General features: G+C 42.4%; 1 protein-coding gene across 1 annotated transcript in view; it reads right to left on the bottom strand.

The window, feature by feature from the left end:
• The window catches only part of NFIA (nuclear factor I/A), a 621436-nt gene that overhangs the window by 561494 nt on the left and 39226 nt on the right, over window positions 1–20716 (bottom strand). The gene's annotated exons all lie outside the window — the stretch shown is intronic.

The following is a 20716-nucleotide window of genomic DNA, read 5'->3' as shown; positions in this document are numbered from 1 at the left end:
CTCCTTGGCTGTGTGGGTCTCCAGCAACTGGCTTCTCTTCCTCCCACCCACTGCCTTCATAGGGTTTTATTTCTTTTTTCCTTCGTACTCTCTTTTCTTTCTCTCTTTCTCCCCTCCCTCCCTCCCCTGTTCCCTCCCTTGTTTCCTTCCTTCCTTCCTGCCTTCCTTCCTTCCTTCGTTCCTTCCTTCCTTCGTTCCTTCCTTCCTTCCTCCCTCCCTCCCTTCCTCCCTACCTTCCTTCTTTCCTTCCTTCCTTCTTTCCTTCCTTCCCTCCTTCCTTCCACCTCCTTTCAAGAAGGATTAACTTGCACCTTACACCTATTCCATAAGCATTTATAGAGTGCCAACTATGAGTTATTCCTACGCGGGCAACAAAAATGAGTAGGACATAGGCCATACCTTCAAAGTCAAGACACAAGTAATTATTCTATAAGGCAGAATGCTTTGATGGTCATAAGAGGATAGGAGAAGGCACCAACATTTGTTAATAATAAGCACTTACTATTGGTCAGTTACTTTCCACACATTATTTCTTTTAATCCATATGAAAACTGCATGAGGTAGGCATTTCAATACCTATTGAGAAGATGAGATTCAGGGAAGGTAAATAGCTTGTCCAAAGTCACAAAGCTGGCATATGAGTACAGGTCCATTTGACTCCAAAATACATGTCTATTTTCCTCAAGTTTTAAAGTCTAAAGAGAATAAATACAACTTTTGTTGGGAGAAAGGGGCTATCAGTAAAGGCTTCATAAAGGAATAATACTGGAGATGGGCATTGAGTAGGATACTGTGTTAATATTTAAACGCTGGGGCTATTGTGGGATAAGAGGTTTAATCAGAGAGTGAGGAAACATATAAGAAAACTTTTCAGATGAGTAGTAAATGACAGAAAGTACCAAACAGAGAATTTTGGCATGCAAATTGAGTTTCTGAGCTGCAGCAATGTGTAGGGGGAAGAGGGATCCACCATTCATTAGCTTGCTTGTGTGATCTTTGGCAAAAATAACCTCTCTGAGGCTCAGTTTCTGCATACGTAAAATGGGAATAGTACTGTCTACAGTAATATCTGTGAAGATTAAATGAGCAAATATTTACAACATGCCTGGCACATGGGAGGCCCTCAGTCAATGTTAGTCATTCTTAAGATACAAAGCTAGGCATTGGGGTCCAAGCCCCCATACTTGCTCAGGAAAAAGAAGTGAGCAAATTCTCATTGTCGCGTTGGGGGTGGGTGATGGCTGTCACAGGCAAACATTGTTTCCTCTAATGATGCATCACTGGGTCATGTCTGGGAATGTAACTGTTTCCACCTTTTTACTGTACAGTTAGTAAATGCCTTTACAGGTTTCTGTTTCCTAAGAAGACAATTTTAGAAGCATTTATTATCTTTGGTGCTTGCTAGAGGCTTTCTTCCCTCCTTTTTTGCATTAGTGGTAGGATACGGAAATGAGTGGCCAAGTAGAGCCTGGTGTTGGGGAGTGTTAAAATGCTTTGGTCCATTGTGGCCAATTTGGTCTGTGCCGCAGAAGGCCTGTGATGTTCACGGCCCAAGAAGTCTGAGGAAATAGGTCTGCAGAACACAGAAAGATGCAGCCTCATAAAAATCCTGCTTAGAGCACCAGAATACGGGGTCTTGGGCTAGAGTCAATGCAGTGAAAGATGGTCAGGCCCTGTGTTTGTACTGCAGAAAGGGAACATAATACCTCAAAGACTCCTGCTACTCTCCCCTTTGGCCATCCTACTACAGCCACTTTAGTCTCCCTGCTTTCCTAGAACATTTCAGGCCTGCTCCCGACTTAGGGCTTTTCCTTCCATCTGGATGCTCTTTCTTGACCACACTGTTTAGTAGCCCTCATGTCCTGGTACTCCTGTCTCTCTTATTGTGCCATTTTTTCCATAGCACTCTTACCTTCTAACATTATGATGGGTGAACTGTGTCCTTCCCAAATTCCTGTGTTGAATTCCTAACTCCCAGGTCCTTAGAATGTGACTTAATTTGGAAATAGGGTCTTTACAGAGGTAATCAAGTTAAAATGAGGTCATTAGGGTGGGCCCCAATCCAATCCTACTGGTGTCCTTATAAAAAGGGGAAATGTGGACACAAATCCACATAGACGGAAGGCAGCGTGAAGAGACACAGCAAAAGACAGCCATCTGCAAGCCAAGGATAGAGCCCTGGGACAGATCCTTCCCTCACAGCCCTCAGAAGGAACCAACTTTGATTTCAGGCTTTTAGCTTTCAGGTGAGACAAAATATTTCTGTTGTCTAAGCCACCCAATTTACGGTACAATTTAATGGAAGCCCCAGTCAATGGATACACTGTGCCTGTAACTGACTTTCTTAAAATTACGTTTATTCTCTGCCTCCCTCAGTGAGAGCATAAGCTGCTCTAGACAGAGATTGTTTTTCTGTGCTGTTCACCTCTGTAACCCCAGTACAACAACGATGCCGGGCATATCATTTCTGTTCAATAGATACTTTTAAAGTGAATCTATCAGAAGACAGAGAATTCATAAATCTGTTCGCAAAGTGCCCATCTTAAGAACAAGACCAGGAGGAACAGGTCTCTGCCACTGTTTGCTTGGTTTGTCTGCATAGGAGTGAGGCGCCTCAGATGGTGGATGCTATCTTGGCTTTGAGCAGGTTTGGGAAACTTGAGTCATTCTTTAGAAGACTTTAAGGATGAGGAGGGTGCAGCCCTCCTCTGTGTTCAGAGAGAGTAGCTCCAGATGGAGCATTTAGCACAGGGCTCCAGATCCAGTTACACTCGACCGCACTGCCACAAGCACTAATAAGGCCCGACGGCCTAATAGGCTGTCCTGTGGTGAGGCTGTGTTGGGAAGAGGTTACCAATAATAAGATTATTCTCTTGACAGTTAGCTTGGCAGGGGTGGGTAGTGTTGGAAGTACACTTGGGTCAAGGTGTGCTAGGCAGGGGCTCATGTGGAAATTCTGGGCTCCCAAGCCTGTTTCAAAGGCAGCACCACCTTCCCTTTTTGCTGGCTGCAGCATCAGACAGTGTCTCAGAGACACATAGAACCTTCTTTCTTTTCTTTGGCTCTTCTCTCATACTAGCCCAAATGAAGAACTGAAGGTTATTATTGTCATGGTATAATATGACATATAATTATCATGGTATAACAGCTTTTATTGAGCACCTACCATGTGCCAGGAGGCTATTCTAGATCCATAAAGTGTCGGGGGAGACAGAGGTTAGGTACATACATTAGAGAGGTGTCATGTGGATGGAGTGAAACACAGTGAAATGAAAGGATGAGGAATCAAAGTGCCCAGTATCGCCTATGGCTTAGCGTGAGTGTTGAGGAATACGTTGCCTTTCTTTTTTCTCTTTCTTTGGCTTTCAATGTGGGTAACAGCTTGGGGCAGAAGGCAGGGCATGTTGAAAAAAAAACGCAAGTAGTGTTCCTTCCTTATCTTTTCACCCCTAGTGCCAAACTGTGGTGTCTGTAAAGAGGCCAAGAGATTATGGTCTGAGTGCTTACATCCCTCCCAAAATTCGATGTGGAAACCTAATCACCAGTGTGACGGTGTTAGGGGGTGGGGTCATTGGGAGGTGATTGGGTCCTGAGGGCAGAGTATGAATGAGATTAGTGTCCTTATAAAAGAGATCCCAGAGAGCTACTTCACCCCTCCTGCCATGTGAAGACACAGCAAGGAGGTGCCATTTGTGAAGCAGAAGTGGGCTCAAATCTGCTGGTGCCTTAACCTTGGACTTCACAGCCTCCAGAACTGTGAAAAATAAATTCCTGTTGTGTATAAGCCAGAAAAAAAAAAAAGGAAAGAAAAGCAAAAAAAAAAAAAAAAAAAAGGCAATCTGGTTTTTAGTGTCTTATGGTGGGAAAGGCAATTTTGTGTTATAGGGTTTCAGAGCAGGGACACCACGAGGGCTAGAGTGGTCAAGGGGATAGGAGTGGATGCTGGAGTATGAGAGGAATTCTGGTAAGGGGAAGTAAATGAAGGCATTTCTGCTGAGACTGAGGCTTGGATATGTTGTAGAGAGCTATGAGTTTGGGAGTCTCCAGAGGCAAAGCTTGGGTCCCGGAAGGTTGGGGGCCAGGCTCTGTGCTATGGGCTTTGTGTATCATAGTTCTTTTAAAAGTCACTTGCCTCTATGAGGTAAGTTCAGTTACTATCTCCACTTTATAGCTGAAAATATGATGGCCCACAGAGGAAATAACTCAACCCAATTCACACAGGTGGTGGGAGGCCGAGCAGGGTTTAATTTTGGCCTGTTTGATTCTAAAACTTATACCTTCACCCATGAACCTGATAAGTGGCAATCAGGAGCTAGTGAGCTGTAAAACAGTTCCTTGTAAAACGGTTTCCTTGGCTCGAAGCTGCCTTACTCCAGTCTCTGCCTCTGTCTTCACAAGGTGGTCTCGCTGCATGTCTGCCTTCACAGAGTGTTTTCTTCTTCTTATAAGGACACCAGTTATATTGGATTAAGGCCCACCCTAAGAACATCATCTTATAACTCGATTACATGAAAATGTTTCCTCCATTCTTTCTCACTGTCAGTTGCTACCTCCTTTATTCCCACTGTTCTCCCAGGGTGTGGAAATACAATTCCTTTGTCTGGCAATGTAATTCCTTCTGGGGAGTGTAAAGCACTTTTCTAGGTGTTATTTCACTCCCCCTCACCATCTCTGTGATGATGGTGTTATTTCACTCCCCCTCAGTCATCTACTGAGGCTAAATGAACGCCTGTGAGTGTGTACGGGGTTCCTAGGGCTGCTGTAACAAGTACTGCAAACTGGGTGGCTTAAACAACAGAAATTTATCATCTCGCAGTTCTGGAGACTAGAAGTCCAAAATCAAGGTATTGGCAAGGTCATGCTCCCTCTGAAACCTGTAGGGGAGACTCTTTCCTTGACTCTTGCCACCTCTGGTGCTTTCCTGGCAATGCTTGGCTTTCCTGGGCTCACAGCTGCATTACTCCAGTCTCTGCCTCTGTCTTCCCAAGCGAGTCTCTGTCTTCATGTGGTGTTTTCTTCTTCTTACAAGGATATCAGTCATATTGGATTAGTTCCCACTACTACTCTCTGGGACCCCCAAATGAGATAAAAATTTGAGTTTGTAAACTTCCAGCACTTCTTAGTAGTGGCTCCTTGCGTTCCTCTTAAATTCTCTACACTCCGTCTTACCTCCTTGCTTTCATTAATTTAACTAAAAATTGGGGTTATCCTCTTTCTTCCTTGGTGCTGGAGTGTCTCTTTCTTTAAGGCCTTTCACTTTGGCAAATTGTCCTCTTCAAGCCCAGCCTGCACTGGCTACTTGTTTCTCTAAACCCCATAACAATTGGGGTCATCTTGTAGGTGGGTTGACTGTTTTACAGTTCAACAGTTCCTGATTGCCACTTTAAAAAATTTGCCTAATTTTTCGCAAAGGTGCCAAGAACATACACTGGGGAAAAGACAGTCTCTTCAATAAATGGTGCTGGGAAAACTTGATATCCATATTCAGGAGAATGAAACTAGACCCCAAACTCTTCTCATATACAAAAATCAAATCAAAATGGATTAAAGATTTAGGCTGGGTGCAGTGGCTTACTCCTGTAATCCGAACACTTTGGGAGGCTGAAGAGGGAGAATCACTTGAGTCCCAGAGTTTGAGACCAGCCTGGGCAACACAGTGAGACCTTGTCTCTACAAAAAATAAACAAAATCAGCTAGGCATGATGGTCACATGCATGTAGTCCCAGCTACTCAGGAGGCTGAGATGGGAAGATTGCTTGAGCCCAGGAGATCAAGGCTGCAGTGAGCTGAGATCAAGCCACTGCACTACAGCCTGGGCAACAGAGTGAGATCTTATCCCCCTCTCCTCCCCGCCCCACAAAAAAAAGGATTACAGAATTAAATCTAAGACCTCAGACTATGAAACTACTACAAGAAAACATTGGGGAAAATCTCCAGAACGTTAGTCTGGGCAAAATATTTTTGAGTAATACCCCTGAGCACAGGAAAAATGGAACCAAAGGAAAAATGAACAAATGGAATGACATCAAGTTAAAAAACCTCTGCACAGCAAAGGAAACAATCAACAATGTGAAGAGACAGCCCACAGAATGGAAGAAAATATTTGCAAACTACCCATCTGACAAGGGGTTAGTAACCAGAATATACAAGGAGTTCAAACAACTCTATAGGAAAAAATCTAATAATCTGATCAAAAAACAGGCAAAATATTCAAATAGACATTTCTCAAAATAAGACATACAAATAGCAAATAGGCATATGAAAAAGTGCCCAACATCACTGATTATCAGAGAAATGCAAATCAAAACTACAATGAGATATCATCTTACCCCAGTTAAAATGGCTTATACCCAAAAGACAGGCAATAACAAATTCTGGCAAGGATGTGGAGAAAAAGGAACCCTCATACACTGTTGATGGGAATGTAAATTAGTACAAAAACTATGGAGAACAGTTAGGAGGTTCCTCAAAAAACTAAAAATAGAGCCTACTTTACCATCTGGCAATCCCACTGCTGGGTATATACCCGAAAGAAAGGAAATCAGTATATTAAGGAGATAGCTACACTCCCATATTTGTTGTAGCACTGTTTACAATAGCCAAGACTTGGAAGCAACCTAAGTGTCCATCAACAGATAAATGGATAAAGAATGTGTTACATATGCACAATGGAGTACTATTTAGCCATGAAAAAGAATGAGATCTTGTCATTTGCTACCACCTGGATGGAACTGGAGATGATTATGTTACATGAAATATGCCAGGCACAGAAAGACAAACATTGCCTGTTCTCACTTCTTTGTGGGATCAAAAAATCAAAACAGTTGAACTCGTGGACATAGAGAGTAGAAGGATGGTTATTAGAGGCTGGGAAGAATAGTAGGGGTGAGTGAGGGAAAGGTGGGGATGGTTAATGGGTACAAAAAGATAGTTAGAAATGATGAATAAGACCTACTATTTGATAGCACACCAGGGTAACTAGTCAATAATAACTTAATTGTACATTTAAAAATAATGAAAAGAGTATAATTGGATCTTTTGTAACAGAAAGGATAAATGCTTGAGGAGATGGATATCCTATCCTCTACAATGTGATTATTACGTATTGCATGCCTGTATCAAAACATCTCATGTAGCCCATAAGTATATATATATATCTATTATGTACCCTCAAAAATTAAAATGAAAAAGAAAGAAAATTTGCCTAACCGGGTATAAGCTCCTGATTCTCAGAGATGGAGACTAATCATGTCTTTGTTTGCTGCTCTAGGATCTAGCATAGGCTTAGCACGTTGTAACTCTCATTCAAGCCTTGCTGGATGAATGATATTTGTTTTTTTCTGATTCTAACTGCATGGCAGAGTCCTCTGGAATAATGTGACCACCCAGCCTACGACGTGGAGTGCTGAGCAGTGAGCTCGTAAGGCTAATGCTTGCAGGAAGTCAAACTGTGCATTCAAGTCCTGCACTCAGTATACTTAATTTTTTTGTAAATTTGATTCATCTGATTAATTACCTTAACTTTCCACCAGACTTAGCCTGTACCAACACAGCCAAAATCACAAGAGGTTTGGCCAATCTGAGGGCCAGTAAGTCGGAAGCTAAACTGATCAGAGAACACAGCAAGCCCAAGAGGATAATCTAAGGGTCGCTTTGTTCCAGGTGTCCCCAGAGAGGCTCCGCCCCAGGGGATCACATTGCACCTCCACTCCTGGGGAGCAGAACACTTCTCTTCCCTCCCCAAAGGCTGGCAGGGGCCCTGAATACTGTCATTCTGTCCTCGCCAGCTGTTTCCCATGCTGACAGCACATCCTTTGTGAGGCCCTGGTGTTTCCTCCTCCTTCCTAAGCACTTCCCCTGAGACTTTCCAGGGATGGCAGTGGGGCAGGAATGAGCAGAGCAGATGCTCAGCCCTTCTCTTTGTTAGTGGAGGTGACCGTCCCAGTGTTTATGACGCCCATGGAAGTCAGCAAGAATGTGAAATTCGGAATGTGAGAATTGTAGGTTGGATGATGTCTTTGGGATAGTTTTGCCCAAATGAACCTTGTTTTGCTGGAGGGAAACTTAGAAGTCAAACCACGAAGCTACCAGCTAACGAGGCACTTTATGAGGATAAGATGGTAAATCTGAGATTAGGACACAGATCTTCCACCATCTAGCCCAGCACTGTCTGCTCTCCTAGGTCATTTTGGGAACCAGCGAGACAGGAGCAGGCAGGGATTCTGCCCCATAAAGGAAGTATGAGGAAAGTCTTCCTCCTGCATATGGGATTAAATCCTTGTGAGCTGGTCTCTGCTCACTTGTCCAGTCTCATTTTGCACCTCTCTTCCCCTTGTTAACAAAACTCTAGCCATCTTGACATTCATTTCCAAGCTCCTTCAAACTTCTGAGCCTTCACACATCCTGTTCCCACAATCTGGAGTACTCTTTTGCCCACATTTCACCTGGATAATGCCAACTCATCCTCTAAGTCTTAGCTTAAATATCACTTCCTTAGAGCAGCCTTCCTTGAGCTCTGTCATCTAAATAACACACACCATTCATCGCGTTCACCGGACTATGCATTTTCCTTCACAGAATTGTCTATTTATTTGAAGTCTGCTGCTATGTTACCTCACTTTGACTGCAAGGCTCCTGACAGCAGGGATTACTGTGTAATCTGGGCCAAGCACATAGTAGGCACTCAATACATAGCAATACATTGCTAAATAAATGAAAGAATGAATGAAATAAGAGACTGACTTTTTGGATAAGGTAGGGCCAACCTGTTCATCTATTGTAATTTTGTTATTGCTGCCATATTATAGAGAACTCATTATTCAAGCAGATCTGGGATATGGGTATTATAATATCCAAGTTTTCATACATATCAGTTGAGGGTCAGAGAGGAGGAGTACTTACCCAAAGTCATCCACATTATCAGTGACTGTATTAGTCTGTTCTCATGCTGCTCATAAAGACATACCCCAGACTGGGTAATTTATAAGGGAAAAAAGTTTAATTGACTCACAGTTCCACATGACTGGGGTGGCCTCACAATCATGGTGGAAGGCAAGGAGGAGCAAAGTCATGTCTTACATGGCAGAAGGCAAGAGGGCAGGTACAGGGCAACTCCCCTTTATAAGACCATCAAATCTCGTAAGACTTACTCACTATCACAAGAAGAGCATGGGAAAGACCTGCCCTTATGATTCAATTACATCCTACTGAGTCCCTCTGATGACACGTGGGAATTATGGGAGCTATAATTCAAGATGAGATTTGAGTGGTGACATAGCCAAACCATATTAGTGAAAGCCTGGGCTGGAATGCAGGTTTGCCTGGCTCCAAAGCTGAAATTTTAAAATTATTTTATGATGTGTCCATTGTATGTCAGGTACCTTTTCGGTGTATCAGAAGCATCGTGATGTGCCCTTTGTGCATCAGATATTTCAGGGTCTGGTTTCCCCAAGACTGCACACCTAATTAGGGAAAGAGCCAAGTTTCAACAAAACTTTGCTGACTCTCAAATTAGAGTTTTGTATGCTGGCTGCACCCTCAGGGCACACCTTAGGTGTGCACTCTTTGGGGTCTAAGGTTCTCCAGGGCACACACTAGCAGAGCCTTGGGTAGCATGGGTTAAAAAAGAAGCCATTACCACATCCATCCATTTACCATGAATCCTGGCTTTTTTTTTTTTTTTTAATTTTACCCTGAGTAACTGAGAACAAAGCTCACTTCACCAAAATGTTCTGATGCCAGGGGTCCCAATGAAACTCCCGTTTTCAATCACTTGCACATAGTTAAGTGGAGACAGTTAAAACCCTAATTACTGAGCTGGTGGGGCCCACTGACACCTGTAAGACATTTGGTACAGTTCAGGAAGTAATGCTTCCTTTCCAGTTTACATCACTATTTAATCTAATTATTCCTTCCAGTTTGGCTTTCACATATTCCATCAAAGAAGAGATTGCTCATTTCCTTGCGAAACTGTATACGTCCACCGTAATGCTATTTTTCGCCTCTCCTAAGTAATCTGAGATTTCCCAACCTTCTCCCCCTACCGTATTCTCTGGCTAATGTATAAACTTGGAAGAAGTTTCTTGACAGAGAAGTCAAGAGGGTCTCACCTGTGGGACAAGCATTTCCATTTCAGAGAATTTGAGAGCTCAAAGGGGCCTTTTACTTCATCTGCATCAAAAGTCCATCCTTTTCTAATTGAGGACACTGAGGCCTAGACAGCAAACTCTTTGAGCTCCTGCCATGTACAGGCTCTAGGAAAAAGGAGTGGATGACGCCAACAAAGCCCTTGCCCTCAAGGAGCTTGTGTCCAGAGAAGCAGAGAGAAATGAATGTAATTGAAAATAATCAGTGAATTCCAAATGCTCAAATCAAAGTGTAAAAGAAGTACAGGTTTTTAATGAGCGGTTCCCTGAGTAAGTCATGCTTAAAATGAACCATAAAAAATGAAAAAAGATTGCACCAGGTGAAGAGGGAAGAAAGAACACTCCAGGTGGAGGGAATAGGCACGCGATTGGGGTGATGGAGAGATGGCCGGAACAGTGGGAGTGGACAGAGTAAGAGAGAACACAGTCGAAGAAGCAGCTGAATCAGTGGGCAGGGGCCAGTCTGTGAAGCTTTGGAACCCCCGTTAAGTTCTCTTCTTGAGGCCAGGAATGCATACTCCGTTTTCCCCGGTAAATGTCTGTCCACCCTTCTGCACTCTGTGCCCGACGAGATTGACCTCTGGGGGTCACCTTGAGACAACTTGGTTGCCTTCTGCTTTCTGTCTGGGTTTGGCCACTAAGAGGCATCAGAGGAGATTGGAGAGCCGGAGGAGCGACCTTGGGGTATTCATTCCCTGGGCTGTTCCCCTGCTGGGTTGCGGGTTGGAGAGACACTGCGCTAGTGAAGGCCCCCTCCTGTTAGGTGGACAACTCCTGTGGGCTTCCCTTTGCTTGTTCCCTTAGGCTTAGGCGTGGTGATAGCTCTCTGCCTGGCCAGTGTCCGGTCACGTCACCTCTCTTGTTGGTGTCACCGTACCCTGCCCACTCCACCTGTAACCACTCTTTCTCCTGCAGGGTCCTTTACAAAAGGGCTCCGGCATCAAAGGGCAGCCGGCGGTGGAGACGGCCCTCAGAACAAGGACATCAGTGAGTGGATCAGCGGCTGCAGCTGAGGGGAGCAGACTCAGTCCTAGTCCACTGAAGGAGGGACATGAAGACAAGGGAGAGACAGCTGGCAGACCTAGCAGGGGACCCTCTAAAGTCCCATGAAAGTACACATGACCAAAAAAGGGCAGCTCTTAACTCCTGCCAGGCCCAGAGATCTCAAAGCCATCTAATGAGAATGCCTATTAAGTAAGAACCTTCCTACATCCCTTTCTAACCCCTGTCTCTGACCCTGTGCCCCAACTATGAAGGGGCCAGATGTCAGGATAAGCAAGCTGGAGGAAGGGATGGAAAGGAGAGGGAGATTGTGAGAAACAGAGCAAGTGAGCTCCAGGCACTCCCAATGTGTGAAGACATGCCTCCTGCCCACAGCAGCCAGCTCAGAAGATCGGAAACATCCATGGATAGATCCTAATCTCTATGTTGAGTCATTGTCTAAGAGATGTCAGAAAAGTCACAAGATTGCCAAAAGTTTCATCCGGGTGCAAGGGAATGGCTACTACTTTCCCCAAACAGATTTATAGAAATCAGGAGAAACAAAACACCCACACTTGCCTTCAGGATTACCATTCATGAGACCCTTCCTTCTTGTTCAATTGACCAGTGATTTTAGGGAATGCTGCAAATAAAATTGTATTGTGTTTACAAGTTGCCTATTTTGCTGTTGAACTTATTTGACCATGCAACACTTTTAGGGACTAAAATCCCAATGTAAGTTTTTCTTTGCCATGTACTTTGGAAAATGTTGCTTTTGATACCAAGTGCACAGGCAAACAAATAAATAAAACAAATAAACATTTTCTTCCTAGGGAAGATATTATAATAATGGCTGATTAGGGCTGGTATGATCCAGTAGGCAATGGAACTATTGTTTTTGGTGTTAATCTGCCCCAAAGCACAGTTTTAATCTAACAATGTAGTTGTATAAGAAATAAAATGTCCATGCTCAAGACCAGGAAGTTGTAAAACATCATCAGAGAATACTTTGCATATGTCACATGTTATATAAATGGTAACTCATGCTAATAACGTGAACACTTTGTATTCCTTTAATGATCTCTGGGACCCCACAGCTCATACAGAGTCAGGAGAGGGGCCTATGGGGCATTACAGAGAGAGTGTTAACAGATTCATGAGTATTTGTTTATCATCTGTTGGCCATCAAAATGAAATGTGGTGGACTTTTCTTGTATAAAGTGATGCCATAATTTTATAACTAATTTAAAAGACTTGCTAGAATCACAGAAATAAAGCAACAAATGAAAGCTAGTGGCCAGGTGCTGTGACTTACGCCTGTAATCCCAGTATTTTGGGAGGCTAAGGTGGGCGGATCACTTGAGGTCAGGGGTTCGAGACCAGGCTGGACAACATAGTGAAACCCCTTCTCTACTAAAAAATACAAAAATTAGCAGGGCATGGTGGCGCATGCCACCCAGCCACTTGGGAGGCTGAGGTATGAGAATTGCTTGAATCCGGGAGGGGGAAGTTGTAGTGAGCCAAGATCATGCCACTGCACTCCAGCCTGGGTGACAAAGCAAGACACCATCTCAAAAATAAATAAATAAAAGCTAGGAAGAGAAAAACACCAGATGGAAACTTGCCCTAGAGAGGCTTTGGAATTCATCTTTGTCCCGGTGATGGAGAAGAGACCCAGCAGGCAGTCTTAAAGCCATGGTGTACCTCAGACACCCATCCTTTACATTTTCCCCACAAGGAAACAAATATTGAGGCTTGTGGGTGCTAGTGTAACAACTATCACATGGAAGATGTTCACAAAATATGTGCTGAATAAATGACTCCGCCAACTCTATTGTTTCCTAGGTGAGAAGGACACAGGTCCTACTGTGTCACTGTCTCCCTTCCTCTCTGCTTTGCTTTCTGCCATTTTTTTTTTTTTCCTAGATTGTGTCTAAATGTCACAATATCACTACTAGGTAAGAACTGTGATTCTTATTTAATGGATAAGAAGACTGAAGCCTAGCAAGATCACACAGCTGGTGAATGATAGATAAGGTCTTATTGCTCCAATGTGAAAGTAAAACTCAGTAAAATGTGCCTGTTCTTGAATCCACTGGACTGTTGCATGCTTAGCCTATTAGACAATAATAATAAAGCATAGAGGAGACCCTTGGTACCTTCCCAAAAAGCTTTAAGTGTGAGAGTTTGGGGTCCTGTAGCTCTGAACATTTTATGAAAACAAGTATAATAATACTTGATGGGCATTTCCATGGGTATGAGTCTATGAGATATTAGAAAGGAGGCCTTAGAATTTCGAGAACAGAGTTAAGAGGATGACGCATATTCTGATTTTTGACAACATCTCCAAATAGGTGCAGTTTGTATTTGGTGCCCTCTTGCCTCCATTTAGTACCTTCAGAACCCAAAGGGCTGGGTATTTAAAGGTGGAATTCCAGGCACTGCAGTAGGCAATGGAACCATTGTTTTGGGTGTTAAATCATAAAGGAGCCTCCTTCTTTCTCCTTGTGGCATTCCTGTGAAGTTGCCACATCTTCCTGCTCAGTGGAAAGCCTTGATTCCTATGGCTAGTCTTACTTTACAAAAGGAAATCCTGAGGCGTGGAGAGCCAAACCAAGTCAAGGAAGGGGCTGACTGCATTCTCCTTTGACCTCCAGACTTGTTAGTTCCTTGACTTTTGGATAATTTTGTTCCTTTACCCGAGTACACTAGGAATATCTCATTAAACTACCCTTATTTAAACAGATCACGATTACAGTCTCTGCTACCTCCATTAGCACTCTGAGCTTATCTCTTACTATTCTTCCCCACTCACTCTGTTTTCAGCACATCAGCCTCCCTGATGTTCCTTGAGCAGATCAGGTGTGCTTCACCTTTGCACTTTGCCTTTGCACTTGCTGTTCTCTTTCTTCTTCTGGGTACCCTCATGGCTCCTCACTTACCTTCCTCAGCATCTTATTCAAATGCCAACTTTTCAGACTCAAACTCACCTGACCACCCCATTTAAAATTGAGAACCTTCCCTTATCTGGTACTCCTTATCCCTTTTCCCTATTGCTGTATTTGTAGCATCCAGAACCAGAACAATGTCCAATACAGAGAAGATACCCAATAAATATTTTGAATGAATTAATACATTTAAGTAGCCTCTGCTTTTGCTGGATTTCCTGCAGCCACTAAAAATTCTGAAATGCCTATGCCCAGGTGGGGCTTCCTGTTCAAAAACCTCTCATTTTTATTAAACTCCTTCCCGGTCACCAGTCTGAGGTCAAATTCTCTGCCTAACAGGGGCAAAGAAGGAATACTGGCTTCATTAACCACAGTGAAAATGCTAGGAATGGCTACATACTTGGAATCAATACCATATTCTACCTTTAACACCCCTCTTAAATCCCCTTTCATTTCAAATAAGGATGACAAATAAGAACCAACAACTCAGAATTGTCTGGTTTTCAATGTTGAGTTAAAACTTAAGTCAGCCTTCATTTTTATCAGTCTTTAGTTTAGGGTCAAGAAGATGGGTTCTGGGGGTGGAGCGTTTGGTTTGAGATCCTTGTTCCATGCCATAGTAGCTAGGTGACCTTGGGTAAGTTACTGCCTCTCTCAGTGCTCTGGTTTCCTCATCAGTAAAGAGAATATGATTGTAGCTATTTCATGGGGTTGTGATGAGAATTAGCTGGGGAAATAGGTATAATGCATTTAGAACAGTATAGAGGGAGCGTTAGAAATTTCCCTTATCATATGGTGGGAATACCGCTATCTTTCATTGACCTTAAGTGGAAGAAATGCACCCCAGTTACCTATGTCAGCTCCAGACTCCTGCTCTGGGGGTGGGGGTGAGGGTTAGTGACTTTTTGGGTCCTATATCAGTGTGGATTAATGAGACAAGGAGTGCCCAGTGATGCTGGTTACTTAAAAACACCACCCTCTAGCCAGCCTGGCTGGGCTCTGGTGGTTACTCCTGCCCACTGGCATCCTCTGGTAGCCACTGCCTGTGCCTGTTGGCTGGAGAAAAGACCACACTCGGCACTCTTGCCAAGTCATGAGTGAGAGGCAGGCTGGTGCCTTGCCCAGCCCCATGACACAGGAGCCTGTTGCCCCAACTGAGATAATTTTCTTGTCACCAGGCCTGAAATCCTCACTCGAAGTCATCTTCAAACTGGTGTTCTGAAACAGGGCCAAGTCCCCAAGCCTGAGTTTGCAGGCTGGGGAGCCGGTCTTCCCTAAAATGCACCTTTCTAAGAAAAGGAAAAAACTTAATACAGCTTGCCAGGGGGAATTAACTGTCAGTGTCTGTTTTTTTGAATGGCTATTTGCATGTAGACAGGAAGCTTCAGAGTCTTTTGCAAAAGCGGGGGGAAAAATGAAAAAAGAAATACCTCACCTCCCCGGGGAGACATTTGAGGAATAGTCAAGCCTGAGGGAAGTTTGGATGCCAAGAAAGCCGTGTTCTGCACTAGTCAGAATGTGGACATGGTGGGCGAGATTTGGGCAGCTGTACAGCTACTGGGCAGCTTTCTATTCAAACCCACTCTGGCAGAGGGGAAATGCTCTTTCTTTCATTCTTTCATCAGTTGTTTTTTCTTTTTTCTTTTTTTAAAGGAAAGTTAAAAAAAAATTACAAAAGATCCAGAGACACACTGATGTCCCTGAGAGGGGAGACCCAGGTCATCTTCAAGAGTTGGTTTTAGGGGACCCCCCCTCCACCCCACAAAAAAAGCTGAGCTCTAAAAGGCAGCCTAGACAATGGGTCAGATGCCAAACCATGTGAAGTGCCCAGAGGCAACTCCAAAACACCCGGCCCACCAGTGGGTGGAGGCTGCCAAGGAGCCAGATGCTGTAGCTTTAAAAATATCTTCCGCTGCTTGGCATCTGCAGTTGCAGGCTGCCGTCTCCAAGAAGGAGCGGGCGAGGGCTGGGACAGCTGGCCAGGCCGCAACCGGCGTATATGTAACGAGAGCGCCTCTAACCACAGGGCTGCCCATTTGGCCTTGTTAAATCACCCTCAGCATATGGTGAGAGACATCTGCCCAGGATCTGGACCTCACAGCCTGGAAGAGGAGGGTTCAACACAAGCATTCTGAGGCCTGGGAGGGCTACAGGCAGCCGGGAAGGCATTCCCAGGGCCGAAGGCCTCCTTTGACAGAGGAGACCGGGTTCTGAGAAAGAAGGGACTGACTCAAGGTCATGCAACAGTGTGCTGTCAGTGTACTAGGGAACAAGTAATTGAGATTCCTTGAGCCTCTGTTTACTTATCTGTGAAATGGGGTAAAGTATATACCTCATGGGCTTGATGTGAGGGTTAGATAAGATAATTTAAGTGAATGCACCTTGCTTAATACATTTCAATTGACTATGATTCGCAGTCTTCCAATGACAAACGTTGAAAGCAGCCACTGACATGTTATGTTTTCAAGAGGCTTTGGGAAAGATCCAATACTCCCCCAAATCTGTCTCTACCTGCTTACTGCTGGATGAAATTCATTTACCCAGGAATTGCACCCATTTTTGGCTTCTATTAAAATGCAGTCTTACTTCCGAGGGTAAAACTTTGAACTGTGAAGACTTTGCCCTCGAGGCAGGTTTCTGAAGGATAGCAGGGAGTCCCCCCACCACCAAAAAAAGGCAAACTAGGATGGGAGTCAACACCTTCATTGGAAAACAGCTCTTTGCCTCTTAGAGCCATTTAACTTTCCTCTACCTTAAATCTCGACTCCAAATAGTAAAACTATGGTTTTATTTATTTATTTACTTATTTTTTGGCTTTCAGATAACATTCTATTAGATTATTTTTATACCACTACCCTCTCATTTTAAAAAGCCACTTGTAAGTAAATTCTTAAGTAGGGCAATAACCCAGCCTTGAAGGTAGTGGGGATATATGCCAAAGTGGTATTAAATAAGAAGAAATTCATACAGATATCCTGGTGGTCATTGGCCACACATACTCTATGGTAGCTAGAGGCACACCGCTTTTTTTCTCTTTATATAAGAGTACTTCATGAAGTACTCTGAAGACTATGACAAATCCTTGGAAATATCCAATCTTTCCAAAATCAAATCTGAGGCTTTTCATTACAGTGACATTACTATTCTTTCCTCATATTTGTGGTTGCATTGCCAGCCTTTATTCTTACCTGTCTCCAATCCCAACAACCTCTAATTGCCTTTAGAGCTTACGGGTTCCAGGTTCCACTCCAGGTGTGGACACATGACTGTGTTAATTCAAGCAGTGTCTCCTACCCTCTGGCCACAGTTTTGGTTTGAGAATGGGTCATAGGATGGGCATGGATTCAAGCAGATTGGCTCGGGATTTTTTTTTTTTTTCTTTTCTGGGAATGCTGAGACTCTTTCTTGTTAGATGTAAATGGGGAAGTAAGTAGGGAGTTTCTTGCCTTAAAACTCCAAGGAAGGCAGAATGGAGAAACTGGGTGACTGAGTTGCTAGATCAAGCCATGACTGAAGGCCATGCTACATTTGGACTTTTCAGTGACAGGAACCAATATAGCCTTTTATACTTTAAGCCTGTCTGTGTGTCCTGTTTTCCACACTGAGCAACTGAAAATAGCTAGATATGCTCAGGGAAGCCCAAGGAAGTTGTACTTACAGATATTTGGTCTTGGCTTATTTTTAGATCATCAGTTGAGACTTAAAAGTCTTTTATGGTTTGGTACACATGTTACATGACACCATTAGAGCTTGGGGTTGAGCATGCTGATCCTGCTCTTGTTGCATGAAAAGGATATCACCCTTAGATTGAGAATGAGGATAAATGGGGGCAAGTCCTCATTTACCACCAAAGAATACCATTTTTGTCTTCCAGTTCCCCACTTGAATTGACAAGTGGGACATATTAAATTAAGGTTTACTAAACTTCAGCCATTTATCTGTTACCCTCATATTTTTTTCTATATTCACCTGTGCTATTAGTAATTTAGTATTAAGTTAGTAATTAATTCACTTTCAGAATGCTTATACATTGTTGGTGGAAATGTAAATTAGTTTAGCCACTGTGGAAAGCAGCTCGGAAATTTCTCAAAGAACGTAAAAAGGGAGCTACCATTCCACCCAGTAATCCCATTACTGGATGTATATACAAAAGAAAATAGATCATTATACCAAAAAGTACACATGGACTTTGCATGTTCATCGCTGTGTTGTTCATAATAGCAAATACATGGAATCAACCTAGGTGCCCATCAGTGGTGGATTGGATAAAGAAAACATGGCACATGTACACCATGGAATACCATGCATTCATAAAAAAAGAATGAAATCATATTCTTTGCAGCAACCTGGATGGAGCTGGAGGCCATAATCCTAAGCGAATTAATGCAGAAACAGAAACCAAAATACTGTATGTTTTCACTTATAAGTGGGAGCTAAACATGGAGCCCACATGAACATAAACACGGAAACAATAGATCCTAGAAGAGAGAGGGAGGGATGGGGACAAAGCTCAAAAAACTACCTGCTGGGTACTGGGCTCATTATCTGAGTGCAATATACCCACGCAACAAAGATGTACTACGTGTACCCCTTGTATCTAAAAATAAAAGTTCAAAAAAATTAACTCACTTTTTAAATTTTATAAATAATTTCATAGAAAAAGAAAGTGCATATCATAATAGCAAATGTGAAAGTCAATATTTAATATACATTTAAATAAATATACCATTATTAACAAAAAATGTGTACTACCTAAAATTACCTTGCATATCATCCATTGGGAAAGTCTAGGAGTCGGCCAACTGTTTTCAAGTTGTGTTTTTATGGAACTAAATTATTTTGTTGTGGCAGTGTTAGATGCAAATTTCACTTTGTAATGTATTTTAACTACAGTCATCCATTGCTTAACGACAGGGATACGTTTTGAGAAAGGTGTCCTTAGGCACCTTTGTTTTGCCAACATCATAAAGTGTACTTACACAAACCTAGATGGCACAGCCTACTACACACCTAGGTCATATGACATAGCCTATTGTTCCTAGGCTACAAATCTGTACGGTATATTACTCTACTGAATTCTGTAGTCAGTTGTTACACAATGGTAAGTATTCATGCATCTGAGCATATCCAAACACAGAAAAGGTACAGCAAAAATACTGTATTATGATTTTATGGGACTACTATATGTGGTATGTAATTGACCAAAATGTCATTAAGGAGCACATGACTGCATTTTGAAAACTGAAATAAAAATCTATGTTTAGTGTTAGTGTAAGTTTTGGGTTCCTTGTATCTGATTTTCATATTTATGTAAAAGAATATACTTGTCTCTCTCTCTCTCTATAGATATATATACACACAGAGAGAGACTTAGTAAAATATTTATTCATATTTATAATAAATATTTACTTACAAATAATATTTATATTGGAGACCAACAACATAATTATTTGAGCTGCTAGGCAACTAATTTTTATATAAGCTCAGAAGAAAACATCAACAATCTCTGCGGAAATATTTTAAAAATAATTTTCATCAAATTTTTATTACAGAAAAAGACAAATACCACAAATGGCCAATAATTCCACTGCCCACGGAATCCCTTGGGTGTTTAAAAAAAAATAATGCTTATCTGCATGTACATTCTAATTTCTTATAAGTATGTCGTCGACTAGGAAGATTGTAGCTCTGCAATGGTCTTTCTGGAATTCGGACTTTTAATATAAAATTGCACAAGTGAGTCACACGTACTCCAAATAAATGGCAGACAAATATCTCATTTACCTGGCCAGTCCTGTTGTCAAGCTGTAACAATCTAATCCAGTTATGTGTGAACTCATGACATGCTGATCCCCATGAATCACGTGTTATAGACAAATTTAGTGTTAGTGCAAGTTTTGGGCTCCTTGTGTCTGATTGTCATATATTTGTCAAAGAATATCGAGGACTATTATCAGTATTGTTACTGGTTCAACTTTGAAACAGAAGTGTCTCACGATCCTGCCTTCAAGCTTCTGGCTCAGATTAAATGAAGAGTATCTTGAGATTGTGAGTCAAGCTGTTAACAAAAAACAAACAAACAAAAAGCCCACAGATGTTACCACTTTCACTACTTATGAGTGCAATCAGAATTTCCGTGAGGCCAGGCATTCAAATCAAAATACCAAAATAAAGACGATAACTGAGGCTGAGGTGTTTGCAAATATCATCCATAATTCCAATATCAAATGTTAGCATTCATCTGAATAACTTCATTGCTCTTTGTGCTGAACTTGAAGAAGTGAATATCATTAATTTGAAATTATCAAATAACATTTTATTAATAAAGTAGCAATACACATACACACACACACACACACACACACTCACTTGCAATATCTGAAAACCAGTGGACCATATGATTTTTAAGGTATTCTTCCACCTCTAAAAATAAAGTCAGCCTCTTAGGCTGACTCAACTTCAAAGTTGTGGTTGTGAAAAATAATGGGAAAATGACAGGTAACATTCATACAGTGCTTTGCAGATTCACAAAGTGCTTTTACCTGAAGGAAGAGTATGACTTTCAGTCCCTAACTCTAACCTCAATTTTTCTGTGCTGCTTTCTCTCATTGCCCCAGGCCATGTTAAGCACCTCACTGTCTA

This window comes from Mandrillus leucophaeus, unplaced genomic scaffold (assembly GCF_000951045.1).
Source record: "Mandrillus leucophaeus isolate KB7577 unplaced genomic scaffold, Mleu.le_1.0 Scaffold14, whole genome shotgun sequence".
In the NCBI taxonomy this organism is placed as follows: domain Eukaryota; kingdom Metazoa; phylum Chordata; class Mammalia; order Primates; family Cercopithecidae; genus Mandrillus; species Mandrillus leucophaeus.
The sequence above is the reverse complement of the archived record's forward strand: the minus strand, read 5'-3'. Positions and strand labels throughout refer to the sequence as shown.